The sequence below is a fragment of the Otolemur garnettii genome, unplaced genomic scaffold, assembly GCF_000181295.1.
Source record: "Otolemur garnettii isolate 467f Iridium unplaced genomic scaffold, OtoGar3 scaffold00062, whole genome shotgun sequence".
Classification (NCBI taxonomy): domain Eukaryota; kingdom Metazoa; phylum Chordata; class Mammalia; order Primates; family Galagidae; genus Otolemur; species Otolemur garnettii.
The window spans coordinates 310,428-330,190 of NW_003852457.1; the positions used below are offsets into that span (position 1 = coordinate 310,428).

The window sequence follows — 19,763 nt, forward strand, 5'->3', positions numbered from 1 at the left end:
CAATACTCATGAACATTTTAACTTTCTAATTAAAGTTCTAGTAGTTTGCTTTTAGCCCAAAGGTATTTAATTTTCAAAGACATCAGAAATTTGAATTCAAGAGAATTCATCTGCTTCTCCTAATATTTCTCTCTCTCTCTCTCTTTTTTTTTTTTTGAGACAGAGCCTCAAGCTGTCCCCCTGGGTAGAGTGCCATGGCATCACAGCTCACAGCAATTTCAAACTCTTGGGCTTAAACGATTCTCTTGCCTCAGCCTCCCAGGTAGCTGGGACTACAGGCAACCGCCACAATGCCTGGTTATTTATTTATTTTTTTTGGTTGTAGTTGTCGTTGTTTGGCAGGCCTGGGTTAGATTCAAGCCTGCCAGCCAGCTCCAGTATTATGTGGCTAGTGCCCTAGCTGCTGAGCTATAATCGCCGAGCCTCACACAAGCAGTCTGATAGGGTCTGCAAACACACATAACAAAACACAAGGGCTTTGTAGTTCCCAGGAGAGGGAGTGAAGTCCAGTGGGGAAAACTGGAGGAAAGTTAGAGAGCTTTTCTGGAGGTGATGGAGCTCACTTCTGTGTTGCTGTGGGAGCAAGTGCTATAACTCACACAAGGGGCAGAGCCAACCACTCCTAGCCTCAGGAATCTCCCAATCCATGACCAGGAGGAAGCAGCAGGGCCAGCTTGGCTGGAGGGGCTTGGGGGGAATACATGCAGCACCCCAGGGGCTATGGTGGGGGTGGATGAGCAGGAGGGAGGAGGCTGTACAAGTGACAGCCACTAGCATAGCAGCCTCCTGGGGGCTGTGAGAGGGTACAGGATGGAGCTGCTCCTTCCCAGCCTTTCATCCAGGTGCATCCTGCCCACCATGCCTGGGGCTGCTGAGAGCTTCTCCCTCCCTCCCAGGGCTGTCTGCAGGTGCTAGAGGTGCTGACAGCTCCCCACGTCCAATTCCTTCTAGCAGGGAGCCTGCACAGCCTTTGAGGAGGATGGCAAGGTGACAGGAGGCACTTTTGACCTTTTCTGACCTAAATGGTTCTCCTGACAGACTTACAAGATGCTCCAAAGAATATCTTTAATCAAATACATAACTAGTTTTCCTCTTTGTAGTTGACTACCCACCAGCTAGGCCAGGGACCAACATCCTGGGGAGTTCCCTGGGGGAATTTGAAAGCCCAGACTTCCCAGGAACAGTTAATGGTGGGGGTGCTCAGAGAGGCTTGAGTGTGGGGAGGGCACCATCTGCCCCAGCTATGGGCATTTCAGCACATGTAGAGGCTTCCTACCCTGGTGGCCTCACCCATCAGACCGTCAGGGCTGCTGAGTCATAATGCTGTCAATTAGTACCCTTGAGGAAATGGTTATTGTGGTTGTCTTCTCCCTGTTAAAATTAGTCTTTTGAAGACAGAGTGAGGTGTGTGAGTTTATAGTCTATTACCAGCATCCTGCGGGCCCAGAGGCCTTTCTCCTGGGATGATGCCTTCGTGTGTGGTTTCCATGGTACAGCCAGAGTCGTGGGAGGAACCAAGGCACTGTCCACGCTCTGTGCCGACCTGGAGAGGTTGGGTGACTCACGCAGGGGCGCAAGGTGTGGGCTGGCCTCGCATTCCTGCCCTGCTTCCTGTGGTGTCTGTTCAGTGGTGAAAATATCCACTGCTAACGGGGGTGGAGGTAAAGGTCCAGCCCCCCCCCCCCCCATTGAACTACTAATTCAGTTTGGTTGGCTTTGCTGTGAAGTGCGATTGAGTTTGCAAAAGCTGTTTCTGTTGGGGGAAGGTGTGGGTGAGGGAGGAGACCTGTGGTTTGTGGGGTAGGGCTCAAAGAAGAGATGAATCAGCAGGAAAGTGGGCCTGGGGTGCTCCTGCCTGACTGCTGGGGGCTTCTGAGGACAGCTAGCAAGTTAGCCAGAGCACGCTAACACCGTACTGCCACAGACGCACAGGCTCTGCTTACACTCCTGACTCTGGAAAGGGCTTTAGGTGCTTTAGGGAGAGAATGTACTTAAAGGGTGCCCTTGGGGCATCTGGAAGATACATTCCCGTTTGCCGCTGTGTGTTTATGGTTAAAGGCTGATCAGTGGTGGTGGGGACGGTGGCCTCACTGGAATGATGTGGGGGGTGCCTTTCCTGGGTTGGGGCCAGGCCTGTCTCCCCGGAGCTCCACCCTGCCCCGAGCAATCCTCCCAGTGGATGCACCTGGTCTTTTCCTGCGGAGCATGTATTGAGGTGTCCTAAAGGTGCTGGGGTCTGCAGTCTGTTACAGCGTCATTGGTGGTTCTCTGGGGGAAGACTAGATCTCTACATTTTAAAACTCCCAGTGAGAAAATCTGGCTCACTGTGGATAGACTGGGGTGTTGACAAGTCCACGTGGCTCCCTCCTGGCTGCTCTGCTCCTGCCCCGGCAGCACCAGCTTCACACACCACATTACACCTGCGCCTGGTTGGTCCCTGTTTCCTTGGGACAGTACTTTCCCTGATGACAGTGCTCATCCTCGGGAAATGTCTTTAATGAAAGTGGATGTGGAGTTTCAAAGATGAGTCTGAGGCAGGCCCCCTTTGAGATGGGGGGCCTAGTGAAGGGGTCCAGGACCGGCTGTGGTGTAGGCTTCCCTGCCCACACTGGAAACCAGGAAGCTTCGACACTGTGACTTGAGGATCATTCCTTGTTCCCAGTGGTTGTTCTGTGGTGGCTGCTTTGACAGAGAGGTCAGTGTCAGGATCACTCTGGAAGGCTGAGCCACCAAGACGGTCGGGGCCACCTCAGGAGGGCATGGCATCAGAGTAGCCCTGGTAGGAGGTGGGCCATGAGCCCACCATCTGCCCAGGTCTGTCAGGCCTTTCCAGTGGAGTTGGCCTTGCTGGGTGGCCATAGCTAGGGGCAGGGCATGAGTGGGCAGCCCTCGTACCAGGGAGGACACTCCTAGATGGTAGTCATTTCAGGGACTCTGGCAAGGGGACTCAGCGGGTGTTTTCTTTCATGGTAGGGCCCTTGTTGGGACAGAGACAGGCACAGGGGTGGGGATGGGCCAAGAAGTTGCCTGCTTTCAGCCCTTCTTTGCTGGCTCATTTAGACATGGCCCACGGTATTGGATTAGGGTTTTAATCCCCCAGGAGAGTTGTGCTATAACCAAATAAACAGAATAGAGTTACTTTGGGCCAGTGGCCAAACTAGAAATATTTTGGATCTGGTGATCTTTTTCTTTGGGTCACTATTCACTGTGGAAGGTTTTGACCTGTATTCCATTTCAGAATAGGAAGAACAGCTTATTTTTCAGAGTGGCAAATAAGGAAAAGAATGAAAGTATCTGAGTCCCTGTTTGCTGCAGCTCTCCTGGGAGGAACGTTTTTATAGACACCAGACGTCCTTGCCAGCCTGGCCAACTTTCCACCCTCAGATGGCCGTAGTGTGCCAGGAGGGGCTGGCAGCCCTTAGTGGGAATGGGTGCTGTGGAAGCCCGGGGTGGGGGTGCCCCTCCTGTAGCATACAGTGCCCCTCTCATCTGTGCCCGCAGGCCTTTGCTGTCAGGGTCCCAGACTTCCATGCCTGCCAGCTGAGCTCTCTTTTAGGATTTCTTACATCACAGCCCTCAGGGTCTGGCTCTGTTGCCCAGGTTGGAGTACAGTAGCTTGATCAGAGCTCACTATAACCTTGGACTTCTGGGCTCAAGTGTTCCTCTGCCTCGGCCTCTCAGAGTACTAGGTCTACAGAAGTGAACCACTGCACCCAGCCCTCAGGTATCGTGACTTAATTGCTGATGTTTGATCTTGATACGGAGCGTTCTTAGGAAGGTCACTGTCACCATCGAACATCCTTGGAAAATGTCTTTAATGGTGTGAAGGCTGACCATGGGTGGTGGGGACGGTTGTGAGCACAGGTCACATTGAACGATCATTGTATGATTAAGCAAAGTGCTTAGTGTGTCCTTTAAAGCCAGTAGAGAAAATACTACTTCAGTCATAGTTATAGCAGGTCCGTGCGGTGAAGGTCAACACGGAAACATCCCACCGCTGACCTTAAATCTGTTTCTTCAAGGGACACGTGCTGCAAAGGAGCCAGCTTGGGACTGTGTAGGTGCAATTGGACCTTTCTTGGAAATTTATGTGCAGAGCTGGACTTTGACTGACTTTAAAATGCTATGTAATATACCGATTCTGGGAATCCAGGTTGTATGGACGTCCTCCCATCGGAGACCCCGCTGTAGGGAGCAGGTGGAGTCAGAGGTTTCCTTTGTAGTCTGGCTACGGTTAACCCTCTAGAACTGGATGGAAGTGTGATTTGGCTTGTACCTATGGGCCATCTCTCTCCTGTTCCTTCAAGCTGCCCAGCAGGCTCTCTGTGAAAACCCCTGAGGCTTCACGGTGAAGTTGTGATCAGAGGGATTGATCTACAACAGATCCAGTATTTTAAGCTTCCAAATAAAAGTTCGATAGAATGATGCTTCACTATTGTGCAAACATTACGATATATTACTTAGATATATACAAAGATATATTACTTAGAAATATAAAGAGGCCAGAAGTGGACTAACCACAGGCCCTTTGGCGCCCTTGTGCACTGTGGGCCTTGGAGACTGCCCTAGAGCACAGGCAGGCTCCCAGCAATGCTGGAGAAGCTGAGACCCCTGAGTGCAGTACTGAGAGCTCTCTGTGTTTTTTGCTGCTTGCCCCAGTCTGCCCCTGCTTGTCCCTATCTGTCCCTGGCTCTGGACCAGATGCTGGAGGTGGCCTGGAGGAGCCTGTGTCCCACGGAGACATGCTCGGTACTCCCTGCTCTCCCAACACTCCCAACATGGGGACCCCTGAGATCCCTGTTGTCTCAGCCAGGACGTGCACATCCCCCCACCCCCACCCCTGCCTCCCCAGTGTTGTGCTCCAGAGGGTCACACGTGGCTCAGGACTTAGGGTAGCGAGAAGTAGTGACTTGACAAAATTTAGGGTGCAGGAAACCATAAAATAACAACATTCCAGAGGCAGTTGGGGTGGTTTATCGATACTTCCTGGTACTTTGAGGCTTGGCCAGAAACATCTGCCAGCCACTGGCACTGGGCCCCAGGCAGGACGCTGGTGGCAGCTCTGCTGGTGGGTCTGTGCAGCTCCCTTTGCCAGGCCCCACACGCCAGTCTGGACATGAGCTGTGCTCAAATCTGCAGCCGTGTGTTCCACCACCCTTTCCTGTCCCATCCAGCCTGTCTCACCTCTGGGCACCCAGATGAGAAGTAACCATGGCGCTTGGCGGGAAGGAGCCGGCTCAGGCTGTAGACTGGCAGCTGCCTGTTCTGGGCCCAGAGGAATGCAGGGGGCTCACATGGCAGTGCTCCAAACCAGGAGCACTGCTGCCCTGTAGGAGAGGCAGCTGATCTCTCAGAAGATGTCTGGGGTGTGTAGCCGGGGCCTCAGATGAGGAGCAAAAGTTAACGTTTTGAGGGGAGGAAGGCAGGGTTCACGGGTAAGGAAGGGTGATTCCTGCCAGTCGCGAGCTGAGCAGTGTGTCCTCAGCACCCGCATGTCTGGGGGAGGGCAGGGACCTCCAGAAGGCAAGTCAGTGGAGGTGGGGACACGGCCTAGCAGCTGGGCTAGTGGGAAAAGCGCCCGTGATCTGGAAGAGCTGCTGCGTAGCTACTCACAGATTCTGGTTGAGGCGGGAGCATGCATGCTCATTCAGAGTGGTGGACAGTCCAGTAAATCTGGGGGAGCTCCGGTGTGGGGTCAGTTAGCTCCCTCTGTTATGCTGTTGCAGCCTCATCGAGGAGAGCCCCTCCTGGGCTTCATGTTTCCTCAAGGTTTGAATACGGGCAGAAGCATCTCTGAGACTCTTTCCAGCTGTGTTCCTAGACCTGGGCCCTCCTGGTGTTCAGGAGGTCATTGTCCCTTTTCCAGAGACTTTACAGAGTCCTCTTTGCTTTGTTCCAGGCTCAGTCCTGGGAGCCGCACTCTGGCTTGGGTCCTTGGTGCAGCCTGGGGCAGAAGTCAGGGGTTTACTACATTATATCTTCATTTACACTTAGTTTCAGAAAACTGATCAGAAACATTTGTTAAGCTAAACTTCTGTTTTCCAAACCGAAGTGTATTCCTTTTAGTGACAACTCAGGGTAAAAATCCTCATGAAAGGAATGATATCATCATTATTACATTATTCCTCTGAGCTGTGCAAACAAAAATTAGACCACATACAGTAAGTGTTCTATTTTCAGTCAAATCGTTCTGTGCTCTCTCTGTCATCTGTCTTCTTTAGGGCTAAGTGCCTATGTGTGTGAACACTGGGATGGGGCTACCCCAGAGTTTGACTCAGCCCACATCAGCAAGACCCCTTCCCGGACATCACCTTCTCCCTGGAGTCACCCTGGGGCACCCTCTGCTCCAGGGTTTTGAGCCTGTCATGGAACCAGCTCTGTTACTGAGAACCTGCTGTGTTTGGGGACTATGTTGTTTCCTTTTGCAGTTGGGGAAACTAAGGGCTGAGTTGAGTCACAGCTATCATCTGAGACCAGACTTTGAAGTTCATTTCTCTACTCTAAGTTAGCCCAAGAGGTGCTAGGAATACCCTCAGGACCTCAGGACCCTGTTCTAATAGTAGGCGTGTGAAGGAGAGAGCAGCGTGGCCTGGGGAGGGCTACTGGCCTCATGTTCTACTCTGGTTCTGCTCTGTGAGACGTGGGCTGGGAGCTCACTGTCTATGTGTCCTTCGAGTTGGTCACTTATGCTGCCTCTGGCTTCTCTCTGGCCAGTTTGCTTTTGGTTCCTGTTGAGTTGCAAGCGATTGTTTTACATTTACAAAGATTACCTACAGGTAAAGTTAAGGGTGGAGCCAATTTAGAGTTTTGCTTTGGCAAAAACTCAAAGCAAGTGGCTTGGCAAGTGGCTTGGCCAGTCCCATGCCCACCCAGCGTGACTGGAGGCCAAACCCAAGGGCAGAGCTGGGGTTGCTGCTGGCAGAAGTGCCCCGTGGCCCTCTGCAAGTCCACAGTTCCCCTCCTACCATCACCGTGTGGTGTTTGGTCACTCTAGCTGCTTAAATGTCTTCCAAGAAATTAGGTTGAAATCAAATGTAAGCTTTAATGCTTCTTCATTTTTTTTAGCCAGGCTGGGTTTGAACCCGCCACCTCTGGTATATGGGCCTCTGGTATATGGGCCGGCGCCCTACTCCTTTGAGCCACAGGTGCCGGCCCCCAACAACTATCTTAAAAGCTTTCCTTTTAATTAAGTACATTTTCCACTTATTTCTGTGCTTGCCATCAGGAAACCGAGTTATGCAGCCCTGCCTTCATGAGCCAGGTGGGCCCAGGACAGCAGCCACCTCCCTCCAGGGCTTTGCCCATCCCAGGACCCAGGCCGCCCGGGTGCCACTGCCCTGCAGCTGCTGCGCCACCACTGCTGCTTTTTTTTTTTTTTTTTCTTTTGAAAACTGCTTCTTTGGCAGCTTTCACTTCTCATGTAGGCAAGTTCCAAGCTAATATTTATCCTGCAAAGTATCTTAAAAATGCTGGAGAGCTGAGTATTTGCAGAGAACTTTATTAATCTTTGAAAGAGCATTATTGTTTTGCTGATAAACTGAGGCACTGTTTACAATAGCCAGATTGTGTTTGAACTTGCAACCTTTACTTCTACAGTTAGTTTTTGTTAACAGATGGGATTGTTCTGGCTGTTCTTGTAAAGACTCCTTTATCCATGTGGTTTTTGTTTGTTGGTGTCCAGCGCTGGGCCTGTGGGGGAAGGGATACCTGCGGGGGAGTGTTGTGAGTGCTGTGAGCCAGTCAGGTCTGTTCACTGAACTGGCAGGATTTTTGTACTGGGGGACCCCCAAGTTCCTGTAAATTGTCACATTAAAATTGGAGCTACCTCCTTTCCAGAGAGGGAACACAGCCCTCTTCATCAAAGACTTAACAAGCTTATTTCAAGAACAAGTGGAAGGCGTGGCAAGAGTGTGGGCAGATGGTGCCACTTACCTGGGCGTCCTGACTTCTGGGCCAAAGGAAAATGACTCTGGTAGTGAACTTACTCTTGGAAGAAAAAAATCAGATGAAAGTCTTTGCTGAGACTGTTATTTTTTCAGTAAAATCAGACACTTCCTGGCTCTGCTCCAGAGCCCACTTTCCACCCTGCAGCCATCCTGGACTTCCCTGGCTGGTGGAGTGGAGGGAAAAACATCTCCTGGTGCCCTGCCTTCCCCAGGTGGGAAGGGGATGGGAGGGCCTCCCACAGAGTCTGGAGGTGGGTCCTACAGAATTAAGGAGAAGTGTGGGAGAGGGCAGCGAGGCCCAGAGGCCCAGCCCCGCCAGTTCATAAACTGCCCCGAGGCTGGGCTTAGGGCCTGGCAGGTGTGGCTAAGGGGAGCTGCCCTGAAGCAGGGTGGAGAGTAGGGGAGATGCTCCTCTGGAGGGTCAGAGTGGTGGCCCCTTCCCGTGCCCGGTAGCCAGTGCCCCAGTGTCTGGCTTTGGGTGTGTAGTTTTGCCCTGCTGGGACCTTAGCCTGGAGCTCTGGGACTTCCTCTTGGGGCCGCTGACTCTACTTTCTTGCTCACTTGCAGTTCCTCTCTTTCCCCTCCTGGGATATGGGCCACGCCCTGAGCCTCTGTGGGCCCTGGCAGGAGCCCGTGGGCGTCTCTTATGCCTTCCGGCACCGCAACACCCTCACTACCTGGCAGTGACCCCCATCCTGTCCTACCAGCAGCCCCAGGTATCTCAGGTGTGTTTAAAAGATTGGTGACTGGCCAGGTTGTCTGGGGATGCAGTCCCCATGCCCCTAGGTGAGTGGCTGGCTGGTCGTAACACTGTTGAACGTTGTAGAGGATTATTGTTTAATCAAGTTTATTTTAGCATATGTGGTGTCTGCAATAGACTTTCAGGTCACATTGGCATATGGAGTTTCCATACAGTAAATATATTTATGAATTTGAAGACTCTAGTGTACCCACAGTAGCTTGCATTAATTATTTTTCTATGTTTTAAAGACTCTTATTCTTCAGTTTCTTGAACTTTTGTCCAGCACTTAGAGAAAAGTTTTGATATCCAGGACAGGTATCAGTAACTTTCTTTGGAGTCCCCTTTTACATAGTTGTGTGACTCAGTCTGCTTTGAGTTTCCAACAAGAAGTTTGCTAGTGTCCCAGCATGGTGACAAAAAGCTTCCTGTCCACGTGTATGGCTTCTGTGGCTGTGCACGGATGCCTGACCTGGTGTTAGGTGCTCTCCTGGGTGGCAGCTGCCTAGGGGTCCTGAGCTTCCTCCCAGCAGGCTTACCTCTCCCTATTGGCTCATCTGACCCAGCAGGGCTGTCCCTAGGCCTGGCATTGTCAGCACCTGGGGATCACAGAGTTGGAAAGGTTCCTGCTGATGTTTTCAGCTGAAAAACCTACATGGGCCAGTTGGCCTTGGGTATCTGCTGTCCAGGCTGAGAGTAGCAAGATGCCACCTGTTGCCCACACAGGAAGTAGAGCTGCTCAGCCCTTGCAGACCTACTGATCCACAGGCTCCTCTAACAGAGCAGTTGACTTCTCTTTCTTTATGGTAAACTCTGCACCTCACAGTTGGGCTTGACCCATAGATACCCATAAGTGCAGTGCATTGTGGGAGAATCTGGTAGCTACAACAAGCGGTGGGGGTGGGGTGCTCGACTTCAGCCTGACAGGGTGAAGCAGAAGGCAGCACAGGTGAGTCCAGGAGGCCTAGCGTAGGTGCTCTGGAGGAAGCTGGTCTGCGGAGGCTGAGTGAGGTTCCCACGAGGGATGCAGGAGGAATGAACAACTCCTGTGTACACAGAACATTTGGGAGGAACCTTCTGTCTTCCCAGGTAGAGTTATGGAGCCAGCATTATCTTGGGGAAGGTTTCTGTGGTGTTTCTTGGTAATCAGTTCTGAGTTGAACCATCTAAACAGACTTGCCAGTATCTCAGTTCAGGGTCATCCTGAGACCTGGCCTCTCCACCGCCACCTGTGCCCTGCTGAGGATCTGCTTGCATCACAGACCTCTGTGGGACAGCCTAGGCCATCTGAGATTCAAGTTAGACTTAAAACACTCCCAAATGTGTATCACCCATTAAGATCTTGTATGATGTTCAAATGGCCAAGAAGAACTATTTTTAATGGCAGTTCACTGTTATTCTTTAATGAAAAGTAAAGTTTAGGTCCTGTAAAGCAGAAGGAGTCTGTGAGCCATGCAGAAATAACACCTTTCGTCTGTGTATCCCTACCTAAAGCTTCCTGTGATCACAGTGCACTTGACTTGTGACCTGCATAGACCTAATACTGAGTAACATACTCCATGTCAGCAGTCATACAGCATGATTTTGAACGTGGATATATTACAGGACAAACAGGGTCTCTGGCCACCTGTCACTGTCAGCCAATATGCAGAGATGGGGGCAGGTCCACCAAACTTTGTCAGAAGGCCAGCAATTCTGGAGAACAGTGAGAGTAACCTCTTCAAGATTGTTATCTTCTTCCGTTTCCAAAATCACAGTTATATATAAAAGCTCAAAGCAAAGGCCACTTTAATCCTTATTGTAAATAATGAGTGTAACTCAGTGACCTATTACAACATTCCAATTCAAAAGTTAGTCTCCTAAATCAATTCACCTCGACTATTCAAGAGAGGCATCTATAGGGTGGGAGCTAAATTTACAAAACATGAGAGACAAGGAGGTAAAGGTCACTTAGAACCTAAACTGACCAAACCAGCTGTGTCACGTGTGCCCAGCTTGACTCACTCCATATTATTCTCACGACATGTGCTTTCAGATAGACCATACTTGAGTTAACCAATCTTGTGGACACTTGAGGGCTCTTAATGGTATAATAAGCATCCCTGTGCTGTGGTTTTTTTTTTCTTTTAGAGACAAAGTCTGACTTTGTTGCCCAGGCTGGAGTACCATGGCCATTCACAGGCACAGTCATGGCTCACTGCAACCTCGAACTCTTGGGCACAAGTGACCCTCCCGCCTCAGCCTTCCCAGAGGCTGGGTCCACAGTGTGAACCAATGTGCCTGGCTTCCCAAGGCCTTGTTTTCTTTCTTATGATGAGTTCTAAGAGTGAATTTGTGGAATCTAAGGGTGTGCACATTTTAAAGCTTTTAATACATATTAACCAGGACTCTAGTTTTTAAGAAGTCACTTTTGACAGCCCCAGGACTGTTCTCATTAACTCCACGCGTAATAGTGCACAGCTGCTGCCTGTGTCCCCAAGAGATTAGGGTTCTGAACAGCTGACTGTGACCCAAGTTGAAGGATTGCTCAATTAAGTACCAAACTGGGTTCCCTCCTCACAGAAAATTGGGGGACCACCAAGCAAGGGGATAATGCCTCTCTATGGAGGAGGGGGATGTTTTATGGGAACTTGGGGTGACCTCTCCTCTGCCTCTCCCCTCCTGTGGAGCTGGAAGAGGACGCAGCCATCCCACCTTCCCGTTCCTCTGTTCCTGTTGGACTGGAGAGGGCCAGAAGAGGGAGGCAGGGCTCCCTGCTGGAAGAGGACCCTCTCTTCCTATGGGAAACCCTACTGTGAGTTAACATGGGGGTCCACGAGGAAGTCAAGAACTTCACTCAGCACTAACTACAGCTTTAGGGGCTCTGTCATACCATGGCATCTTGGGGGTTTTTTGTTCGTTTCTTTGTTTGGAGACTGAGTCTCACTTTGTTGCCCTCAGTAGAGTGCAGTGGCAGTTAGCTCACAGCAACCTCAAACTCTTGGGCTCAAGTGATTCTCTAACCTCATCCTCCCAAGTAGCTGAGACTACAAGTGCCTACCACAGTACCTGGCTATTTTTTTTTTGAGACGTGATCTGGCTGTTGCTCAAGCTGGTATCAAACCCATGAGCTCAGGGCAATCTACCTGCCTTGGATTCCAGGCGTGAGCCATCACACCCAGCCTAGCATCTTGTAAATATGATGTCACTTATCCCCTCCCTATGGGTGCCCTTCGATCTTAGTTCCAGGTGAAGTCCTAGGGGGTGGGATACTGGTGTGTAAGGAGGGAGAGGAAGAATGCCAGGTGATTTTGTTTTTTTAGTTTAGAAAGTGAGATAAATCTAGCCATAAGCCAAAGCGGTATATGTGTTTTCTACATTCACCCAAACTGCACTTTTTAAAAAACAAGTTTTGATTTTAACCTTTCTGATACGTACTTCATACTTACCCTCTTTCAAAACATTGACATCTTGGCTGGGTGTGGTTGCGCCTGTGACCCTAGCACTCTCAGTGGCCGAGGCAGGTAGATTGGCTGAGTGCATGGGTTTGAGACCAGCCTGAGCAGGAGCAAGACCCCGACTCTAAAAATAGCCAGGGGCTGTGGCAGGTGCCTGCAGTCCCAGCTACTTGAGAGGCTGAGGTAAGAGAATCCCTTTAGCCTAAGAGTTTGAGGTGATGCCAAGGCATTCTATTGAGGGCGACAAAGTGAGACTGTCTCAAAAAAAAAAAAACAAAAAATCGACATCTTGTGTTTATTTGATTATGAGTGTAGGTCCCCTATTGTTAGACAGTTGTTTCCAGTTTTACTGTTTTTTGCCTCAGCCTCCCAAGTAGCTGGGACTACAGTCGCCCACCAAGATGCCCGGCTGTTTTTGGTTGTAGTTGTCATTGTTGTTTGGCAGGCCTGGGCTGGATTCGAGCCCACCAGCTCCTGTGTTTGTGGCTGGTGCCCACCACCAAGCTACAGGTGCCAAGCCATCCGGTTTTTACTTTTGAGGCCCTGTGTTCTTTCTTGCCTTAGGAGAAATTCAGGATCTGGAAACCACTAGGATTTGATGTTACATAGAAGTACCAACACAAGGTCTAATTACATATTGGCAGTCTTCAGTGGTGTTCCTTAATTATGCCCCTGTCTTTGAGGTCAGGTCTTGATTACATGTCTGTAATGTGAGGAATTTTTATTTTCATGTCTTAATACCATTGAGTTATGGGGATACCATGAGGCAGCCTCTGACCTGCCCCTCTCTATTTGCACTTGAATTTGCCCCGAGGTGAAGTACTCAGAGATTCTTACTGACGGATTCTAGAACTTTTCGCCTTGGTTGCTCATGTGGCATTTTATATTTATTATTTTTTTTAGAGACAGGGTATTGGTGTTCAGCCAGGTTGAAGTGCAACTCCTTGTCCTGGGTTCAAGAAATCCTGTGTCAGCCTCTGCGTGAGCTGCAACTCCGGGGCTGTGCCACTGAGCCTGGCTAATTCTTTTAATGTAGAGATGAGGCTCACTACATTGCCTGCAGTGGACTCAAACTTCTCAGCTCAAGTGACCCTACCATGCTGGCCTCCCAGAGTGTTGGCATTAAAGTTGTGAGCCGCCACACCCAGCTTCATTTGGCATTTTAGATGGATGCTGAAGCTTAGCTTTCCTAATTCCTAGCTGGAATTCCAGGAGCTGTGCACTTTGAGAGCTTGCTGCTGTTTCCATGGTAGCCAAAGCTTCATTCTGACCCTACTGGATTAAACTAGCAAATCTACGCTGTTAGGAAGAAGAAAAACCCTCACTGCCTTTTAATTAAAAAGCAAAAAACCTCCTACTCGGCTGATTATGGAAATCACAGAAACTATATAAAGGTCAGAGTGAAACGAGCAAGTCTTTATTACTTTCTCAGCAGCTAAATGGTGCAGAGTGTGTCCCCGGACTCAGTCTGTGCTTGTTTCAGGGTGATGACTTAGCTGCGTAATCACTGCTCTCTCTGTCTGATGCTGCCCTGTTCCCTCCATATCTACTTTGGTGGAAGTTAAAGAGTGATTTTTGTTCTGAAAGATGCCACACTTCAAATCCTAACACCTTGCCCTCTGAATTTTAGCCAGTGGAGCAATAAATACTTTGATATGAGTCGCCATAAAAACAATTTACTAAGGCAGAGCGTGGTGGCTCATGTCTATAATCCCAGCACTCTGGGAGGCCAAGGCAGATGGGAGTTTGAGATTAGCTTGAGCAAGAACGATACCCCGTCTCTAATAAAAATAGAAAAACTAGCTGGGCTTTGTGGCAGACACCTATAGTCCCAGCTACTTGGGAGGCTGAAGCAAGAGGATCTCTCAAGCCCAGGAATTTAAGGTTGCTATGAGCTAGGACGCCATGGCATTCTATCCAGGTGACAGAGTGACACTTTGTCTCAGAAAAACAAACACAATTTATTGTCATGTAAGCTGTCACGGGAGCACACCTGCTACCCCCAGATATCTCCTTGTGTTCACTTTCAATCCCATATGCTGATAGGTGGGTTGAGGGGGGTGTGAGGGGAACCTGGAATCTCTTTGGAACAGGGTTCCCAGTGGTGCTGGCAGGAGGCTGTTTGGCAGGAAGAACATACCTATGGGCACAGCAGAGTGGGGCTTTAGGTAGCTAGCTCTTGATTATTTATATATAGTGTTGTCCAACTGGGATACTCTGCAGGTGCAAAGGGGCATGGTAGTAACCATGCTGAGATGATGGTCGCAGCGAGGGGCCGTCTGGGTAAAGCAGACGTGTACCGTGTCATCTGTAGCCTGTATCTTGGGACAGTTGCAGTGCAGATTCTTGGGCCCCTTTCCAGATGGCCCTGGATGGAGCCCAGGACTCTGCAGTGGAGGGCAGTACCTCAGAATCAGGTGCCTTGTTGAAATGTATGGGAAGTTAATTTTACATGTCTTTAGCCCACTCATCTTAGACCTTGTGTGATCAGAGGAAAACATCCTGTGTTCCGAGGACATGTATGGTACCTGGTGAGCAGATAATTTCAGATACGGGTGAGTGGTGCACACATGACAGCATGACCATCCCTTCATATTCTTTTTTTTTTTTTTGAGACAGTTTCACTATGTCACCCTCACCATAGAGTGCTGTGACGTCACAGCTCACAGCAACCTCCAACTCTTGGGCTTAAGCAATTCTCTTACCTCAGCCTCCCGAGTAGCTGGGACTACAGGCGCCCGCCACAACACCTGACTATTTTTTGTTGTACTTTTCATTGTTATTTTAGCAGGCCCAGCCCAGGCTCGAACCTGCCAGCCTAGGTGTATATGACTGGCGCCGTAACCACTGTGCTATGGGCGCCGAACCCAAGCTCATTATTTATAATATGTGAATATAAGGACAAAGCTTTTCTTTATAAAAATAAACTTTTTAGAGGAGTTCTAGTTTCAAAGTCAAATCTAGAGGCAGATTTCCCACATGCTTCCCGCCCTGCCCTGCTACCTGATTAGAAAAATGTTAGAAGTAGTTTAAGGGGGTGAGTAACCCCATCTGTGCCTGTTAAGGGGTGGATGTAAAAAACACAGCTATTCCAGCAAACACAGCATCACCTGTGACACACAGCATCAGGCAGACAGGTTTGCACATGTGCGTGTGCTCCAGAGTATGCCTGGGGGCTAGGAACGGAGAAGGACCTGTTTGCAGCCGCAGTGCAGAGCATGTGGGCAGCACACACTGGACTGCCTTCCAGGAAGGGTCACTATGGAATACTGTGACTATGATGCAGATCTCAACCCCAACCAGGTTGGGGTGCTGGCAGCAGCCCCTCCCGTTACCTTTTGATGGGATTAAGTTTACAGCCAGCTTTTCCCTCAGCAAATTGTAGGAAGTCATGTGTTTTGGCATCACTTGCTCTTAAATTAGAAACAGGACAATAGAGGAAGTTGTTGATTGGAACAATTGTAGTTTCACTTGTGTGAGTTCATCTGCAAATCATAACAAAATTGTTGTCCCTGAATGTTCTGACGATCACTGGAACAGGCTCCAAAGGGAAGCGGGTCTTTCTGTGCTGTGGAAAACCTGTCTTGGAAGTTTTACTGGTCTTTTGAGTAAACTATAGCAGATTAGGTCACAACGTATTCTTAAACTTCTTCACACTTTAAACAGCTTGAGCGGAGGCTCACAGGCACTCAGAGCCTCCCAGCGCGGGGAAGGAGGGCATGGTCCTTCTTGTGCCATGCTCTAGGAAGGGCGCTCCCGGCTGTGTGCTGCAGAAGAAACATTTCAACGTTGGCAGAGGTGCTGTGGCCTGTACATGAAATAGCTTCCTCCCAGAAGGTGGCTTTGTGTCTCAGTGGTTCCCTCCTCTGTGTGAGGACATACCTGGTGCTCCATGGTCAGCCATTGCCACCTGTCCCTGCGTTCTCCTTCCTTTTCTCCTTAGGGCTTCTTTGCTTCCATTTCTTGTAGGCCCTGGAGATGGAAAGATGGCATCCCAAGAAAAGAGAAGGGTTTTGAACTTTTCTCGTAGTCTTTGTGTCCACATGGGTCCTCGTTCCAGGCCTTGAAGAGGGCTGTGGTTGAATTCAGTCTGGGAACCACCTAACCTGAGTCTTCATGGGACATACCCTGTATTCTCAGAACTTGCTGCTGCCTTTCCCATGTGCCTCAGATGCAGGGCCCATCCTCTGGCCACAGCCCTCTAACAAACACATGACAGTGGCTCTTTGGCTCCTCTTCCAGAGGGCCGGGGCGCCACTACCCGTATGCACTCTCTTAGCAGCTTTACCCTTTGGTAGGTGGTGTGACCTTATTTTTAAGTATAATGCTTAAACTTTTAAATTATGAAAAATATTTTTAAAATAATAGGTATTTCTTAAAATGTTTACAGAATCCCCAGGGCTCTGCAGAAATAGTTTTGGGAAACAGGAATCAGGTGGGACTCTACTGTGAGCAGTTGTCACCCCTCAAACCACAGTGGCCAGATGGGTGTGTATCCTTAAGGAGATTCAGCGTTCACTGAGTGTGTTGATTTGGGCTGTGTTAAAGGCCCTGTTTGGAACATGCCTCACTGTGTCACTATTGGAAGCTTTTTTTTTTTTGAGACTAGAGTATCACTACGTCACCCTTGGTAGAGTGCTGTGGCATCACAGCTCACAGCAACCTCAAATTCTTGGGCTTAAGCGATTCTCTTGCCTCAGTGTCCCAAGTAGCTGGGACTACAGATGCCCACCACAATGCCGGGCTATTTTGTTGTTGTTGTTATTGTTGCATTTGTCATAGTTGTTTAGCTGGCCTGGGGCTGGGTTTGAACTCAACAGCCTGGGTGTGTGTGGCCTGCGCCCTACCCACTGACTGTGGGCACCGCCCCATTGCCCGTTTTGAAGCTTGCATTGGGTTAGCACTTCAGACTAACAGCATTATGTGGATAAGTTCAAAGGTATGAGACATGCAGGAAGGAGACTTTTGTACTAATTAGCTGCTACTTGAAAACAATCCAGAAGATGCTAACAATGTTTGTCGTTTCCATCATTATAGATGACAGTGGAGTTACCTGTAAACTCTCCTCACTGCCACTGCCTTTGCGCTGCCTGAGGAGGGAAGCTGCTGTGTTAATGCCTAGACTTCCTGAGTGACAGGTGAGCCTCACCACGCTCACGTCATGCCATGAGGGCTCAGGGAGGCCTCGCTCGGTGGCTGGTCACCCAGATCACCTGGTGCGACTGTTCAGGATAGCAGCAGGGTGGGGTGCCTTGCTAGCTGAGATAGCCCTGCAGTATTGACACTTATCCACTGGTTATCCTCATTCATTCATTCAATTCATTTGTACTTTCAGCATCCCCACCAAGCTCCTGCTGTGTGGCCAGGCCAGAGAGTGGGAGGGGGCCCCCCTTTCAGGGGCAGACACTGGGAGATCTGAGAACAGATGAGAAAGTGGGTGATGGTCTTTGCCTCTTTTTAATCTTTGCTAATAAATGTGCATGCAGAATGTTTTTATTGGGGTTGGGGTGGGAAGGCAGGCACTTGGAGGGGTAAAGCAAACTTGCAGGCCCGTATCTAAATGGCCAGCTTTTATATTCAATATCTAATTAAAAACAAAAAGAAAGTGGGTGATGGAATCTTGTGAGGGTTCCTCACTGCCTGGGAAGGGCTTTGTTAGGCATCTCAGTAGCAGGGCTCACCCATTCCCCAAGGGGTCCAGTTGAGCCTGGACAACTGGACTCAGGGTAGTTGAGTTGAAGGCAGGAGGGGCAGGAGGCAGAGCCAAACTCAAGGGCGCTGGAGGCCTGTGGACATCATGTTGCACAGGGGGAGAGATCCAGGGTGCACGTGCTAGGCGTGGTCCTTTTCTTTGGAGTTCCCTGGCCTGCTAAAAAAAAAAAAAAAAAAAGCCTGTAATCCTAGCACTCTGGGAGGCCGGGGTGGGTGGATTGCCTGAGCTTATAGGTTTGAGACCAGCCTGAGCCAGAGCGAGACCCTGTCTGTAAAAATAGCCATGTGTTGTAGCAGGTGCTTGTACCGGCTCCCAAGTGGTCCCAGCTACTTGGGAGGCTAAGGCAAGGGAATCACTTGAGCTCAAAAGTTTGAGATTGCTGTGAGCTATGACGCTCTGGCACTCTACCAAGGGTGACAAAGTGAGACTCTGTCTCAAAAAACAAACAAACAAACAAATCAGCTCAAATTTTGCTTTCCAAAGAGAAAATGAAAAGGAGGGAGACTAGCAGCTGAACAGGAAACAGAGCACCCCAGCCCAGTGTTCTAACCATTGAAGTATGGGCACCCAGCCTGAGCTGATTTTTAGAAGTATAGCAGAGGCAAGTTTCAGAGGCTCTCCAGCAGAGTGACTGACCCTCTGTTCTGAGGGGAGCCCTCCTACATCTATCTGTGCCATCAGCACCACTGTGCCACTGTAGACACAGGCCCCTCAAGTCCCTGAGGGTTTGATTTGGTGAATGCCTCAGCTTCCCTGGGTGAAGCGAAGCTCTCCTGCTTGGAATCTGAAGCTGACTCCTCAGCTCTCTTGGCTGGACCTCAGGTCTGTACACCCTGGGAGGGAGGTGCCAGCCTTGGTAGGGCTTTGTGTACGCTCCTCAGCCACCCTCACACAGCCTTCTCTTTGCAAATAAGCAGCTAAAAACTGTCCCAATTCCCTCTCTCTCCTGGTTCTGGTTCTGTTTGAAGACTGACAGAGACTGAACCGCATATGCGGCTGGGGGTGTGGAAGGCAGTGTAGGCCCTCCTGTCGGCCACCTTCCCTGAGATTCTGCCAGGCCAGTCAGGGCCAGCAAGCTGTGGTCTGGGGCTGCACTTGGAGGACTGAGCCGCAGGCAGAGGATGGGTTTTGCAGAGCCCCCCATAGAGCCCACCCTCGGAAGACCCACGTGCACTCACACAGAGGTTGGCTGCCTGGGCTGAGGCTAGGGCTGAAGTCATTCTCCGAGTTAGGCACAGACACAGCATGGGACCAATGGCCTACTGAACAGAACCAGAGTATAACATTTATGATTCAGTCCTGAGGGCTCCTTAGAAAACTAGCCAGAATCCCAGACAATTTGGGCTTTACAGACATGTCTGGACACACTTGTTTCTCATAAGAATGACTGCTCTTACCTGATGGAAGGAGGTAGTTAAAATTATTGACCTATTTTGGTGTAAGGTTGACCATAAGAGAACTCATGACAATTTCTCTTAGAATAGGAATGATTCAGAAGGATAGTGATGGAGCAGGAATAGCAGAGTGTTAGTAATTGTTAAAGCAAGAGGATTTACTGGGCTATTCCATTTACACATGTCAGAAGTAGTTCCAGGATAAGGTATTTTAAAAAGCAATATGTAATATATTCCAAAATAACTGTTTGGAAATAGTTGTTTTAATTGAGATGTTTGTATAGTAGAGAAAGTTGTGTAAATTTGGAAGACTTGTCAAGTAAGATCTGCTGTTTGCAATTGTAGTGAACTTTTGGGACATAAATATAGAGAAGGATTTACCAGAACCTTTGATTCCCAAGGAATCAGGAGGGATTTTAGTTTTGGGGGCTGCATGAGAGGCTGTAGAAGGAACTGGAAGGCGAGTGCTAAGTGCAGGGCTGTCTTTGGGAACCTCCTGAGGCAGAACTCTTGCTGGGACAAGTGTGGAGCCCC

The 19,763-nt window shown here is 49.6% G+C and overlaps 1 protein-coding gene across 3 annotated transcripts in view; it reads left to right on the forward strand.

Annotated features, from left to right (window-relative positions):
* The window catches only part of SLC45A4 (solute carrier family 45 member 4), a 67,380-nt gene that overhangs the window by 3,647 nt on the left and 43,970 nt on the right, over nucleotides 1–19,763 (forward strand). For all 3 annotated transcript variants that reach the window (XM_023514964.1, XM_023514963.1, XM_023514965.1), the window contains exon 2: nucleotides 17,160–17,260. The gene's annotated coding sequence lies outside the window, so the exon portion shown is untranslated. The remainder of the gene's footprint in view (nucleotides 1–17,159; nucleotides 17,261–19,763) is intronic.